This window comes from Salarias fasciatus, chromosome 23, assembly GCF_902148845.1.
Source record: "Salarias fasciatus chromosome 23, fSalaFa1.1, whole genome shotgun sequence".
In the NCBI taxonomy this organism is placed as follows: Eukaryota; Metazoa; Chordata; class Actinopteri; order Blenniiformes; family Blenniidae; genus Salarias; species Salarias fasciatus.
This window is the reverse complement of record NC_043766.1, coordinates 19,570,080-19,573,593: the sequence shown is the minus strand read 5'-3', so window position 1 is coordinate 19,573,593 and position 3,514 is coordinate 19,570,080.

Sequence of the window (3,514 nt, the reverse complement as noted above, 5' to 3'; positions counted from 1 at the left end):
GTGTGTGTGTGTGTGTGTGTGTGTGTGTGTGTGTGTGTGTGTGTGTGTGTGTGTGTGTGTGTGTGTGTGTGTGTGCGTGTGCGTGAGAGAGGGAGAGAGAGAGAGCATTGTGAGTCAGGGCACACTGACGCAGCCTTGGGTGGTGATTTAGATGTTTGGGAATGCAAAGTGTAGTGGGAACGAAGGAGGAGCTGCAGTGGTGGAAAAGGATGGCCTCTTAGACCGTCACCCCTCTGCCCTTCACTGTCTTTATTTACCCAGACCTACTGAAAAAGTATTTGCAGTGCAACAATGCCACCAATAAAGTATTTGTGCAGAACTTGTGCAGTACTCCTGAATTTCCCAATTTGGGATTAATAGAGTAACTCTCTGACTCTCTCTCTAACTTGGTTTGAACACTTTGGCAACTTTATATGTTTTCCCTTAACATGAACTTAGTTTAGATTCACTGACCATCAGATAAGCAACTGACCAGTCAATCGGGACTGTTAAACAACACCTCACAAATCATCTAAGTTTTTACGCTGCTTGTTGTTTCTAAACAGTGAGCCTTGGAAAATAATTTAATTGTGTACGATATTTCAGATGCTCATCAGTTTTCAGCAGTGTCAAAAGTGTGATGGTCAAGGTCATCACAGAAGAAACACAGAGAGGCAGACAGCACTCACATCCACACCTACGAGTCATTGATGAACTTAGAGTGCATAATCTTTGACTATGATTGAGCTGTCTCACAGCTGGCTCATGTGTCCCTTTTGATGGAAAAAATTAGTGTATATCCACAATATGTTCAGGTCACCATGGCCTGGTAAAAGACAGAGTGCACTCTGAGCAGGATGTCACTAAGTTGGACTTTGTTATTAACATTATTTGGGCTAAACATTATTTAATGTCTGGGTGTGTAGCTATGCAGGTGTTTCTGGAGGCTAGTCTGAGGTATAGCCTGCCTTTCATCCAGTGTCAGTAGAAAGCTCGAGAAATTGATTCTTCTCTTAATGAACATTTGGAGGTTCTCTTGCCTCCTTATGTCTAAAATGTGGATAGTGACTGATCTTTACATTCTAAAAAAGAAAGGTCACATCCTGTAATGAGACTGCATTGTATATTAACTTGACAAAACTCCTTATTGAAACTAGCCCCAGTTTATCAAAATCTTTTATTTCTTCCATCTTGTTCTGACCTCGCCTGTGAGTCCTGGTCAAACAGGAGTGTCTGCAAATCCTTGATGACCTGTATGTTGATTTTATCTTCCCTTAATTTGCAGACTTTCCAAAACAATTCACTGCCCCTCAGTCTCAATTATTCCATTTCCAGGTCTGACATTTTGTGCAAAATCAATTCCCTCACTTTCCTGATTGACCCTGAGGAATCCTTTCTCTCACTCAAAGCAACACAAAGATACCTGACTTTGTTCTCATACAATTCAGTTTTTAGGATGACCTTGTTTTCCCTGAGCTCCCTGATCCCTGTCTGGGATCACGACCTCAGGATCACAATCTCTTATGAACAGTGGGGCCATATACTTAATCTTATTCACACATCCTCTATCTACGCTGGACACAAACTCCTAGCCTGCAATATCTTATGCAGAAGCCACTTCACCAATGCTAGATTTACTCAAATTCATTTAGACAGAACAGACTCCTGTAACAGATGTGAACTCTCACTGGCTGATCACATGCACACCTTTCAGTCATACCCCACGCTTATTGAATTTTGATGCACCATTTTTGAAAGTCTGCAGCATTCAGTTGGTCAAAATCCTCAAAACACAATATTGCTTCGACCACTTTGCTTGTGACAAGGCTTTTTCTAACCGAAATTTTGCAGGTGAAACGGTAGAGGTTTGCAAATTTCATTTATAATGGTCTGGGACTTTTTGCAAATGGAATTAAAAAAGCTAGCATAACAAAACAATACTCTGCAGTGTCTATTGTTTCACTATCGATATATAAAATTAGAAAGACAAAGAAGTAGTTCAGTCAAAAAAAAAGAAGAAGAAAAAAGGAAATAAGAAAAAATATAAAATAGATAAATATCCAATCCATCCCTATCCCAGAGACAAGCACCACTCATGAGGATTGCTCATATGATTCATGATAATTAATTTTACTTATCATTTCTACTTCTATTCTTTCTGTTTTCTTTAATTAATTGTGCTGTATTGGTTTTCAGCTTCTGATATTTGACTGTCTTGTACACTTTGTTACTTGTTGTGTGAATAGTATGACAGAGTGAAATGTTTGGGTAGGTCCTTGCTCTCAAATGCATCCTGGTTTGAAAGGAAACATTATTTTCAACTGTGATGAAGTTAACAAGTCTGAGAGATGGCCACAGTTGTGCATCTTTTATGTTATTTTATTTTTCTGTGCCCTTCCCATAAATTACAAAAGAAATCAATAAAAACATTTGACAAAAACCCTCAGTAACACCCACATTTTGTAATAAGGATTACTATTGCAACGACACATCATCAGTAGGGTAAAACTAACCTGTCTCACGACGGTCTAAACCCAGCTCACGTTCCCTGTTAGTGGGTGAACAATCCAACGCTTGGTGAATTCTGCTTCACAATGATAGGCAGAGCCGACATGGAAGGATTGAAAGTGCCGTCACAATCAGCGTTTGGCGGCCACAAGCCAGTTATCCCCGTGGTCAGGATGTCTGACTGAAAAACCAAACTGCTGTCACTCAAAATAAATAAATAAATAAATAAATAAATTTCCATTCATGTATTCAGGCACAAAAACAGAAAAGAAAACAAAACAAAAACTGATTCAACTTTTTTGAAGACAATTATCATAACTGACCACAACTACATCAGGAGTTACTGTATTCCTAACACTGAGGGCTCATAGAGAAATACCTGCGCTTTACATGTACCATCTAAATACGACTATCCTTATCCTTGAACGGCAATTTTAGTTTCTGTAGTAAAATGCTGATTAGTTTGTTCTGCTTGCTCAGTTATAGAGTTCCTTTGAACCCATGATGAACCAACAGCATCAGCATCAAATGTCTCATGAATTTACTCCTATTTCATTTGATGCTTATAAACTGTAAATGAGATGATCATTCATCATCATCGTTGATTCTGCTTTATGTTTTATTTACATTAAATATCCCTCAACAGGTTTCATTTTAAGTCTAACACTGACAGTAGAATTCAGCAGCAGCTGGCTTCAGGTCAGTTTCTGTGAAGTTGAAAGTGGCTTTAAAAAAGTCAAAAAACTCTTGGATGAATATAGAGGGATCAGGTGCAAGGAAGCTGGCTGACCAGCTAAACTACCAATAATCAGGACTTAGTGAAAGAGCAGTTCAAACAGTCAATCAGTGGCTATAAAGTTCATTGATTTGCATGCAATCATTTGTTACGGTTGCTTATTACATTATGCAGGACATGACTTTCATTTAAAGAGTGAAAGTCTTTTTTAATAGCCAGCTAAATATGTAAGAAACAGAAAACAACTTAAAAAAAAAAAAATCAGGTTATTGATCCAAAAACTGGCAGATT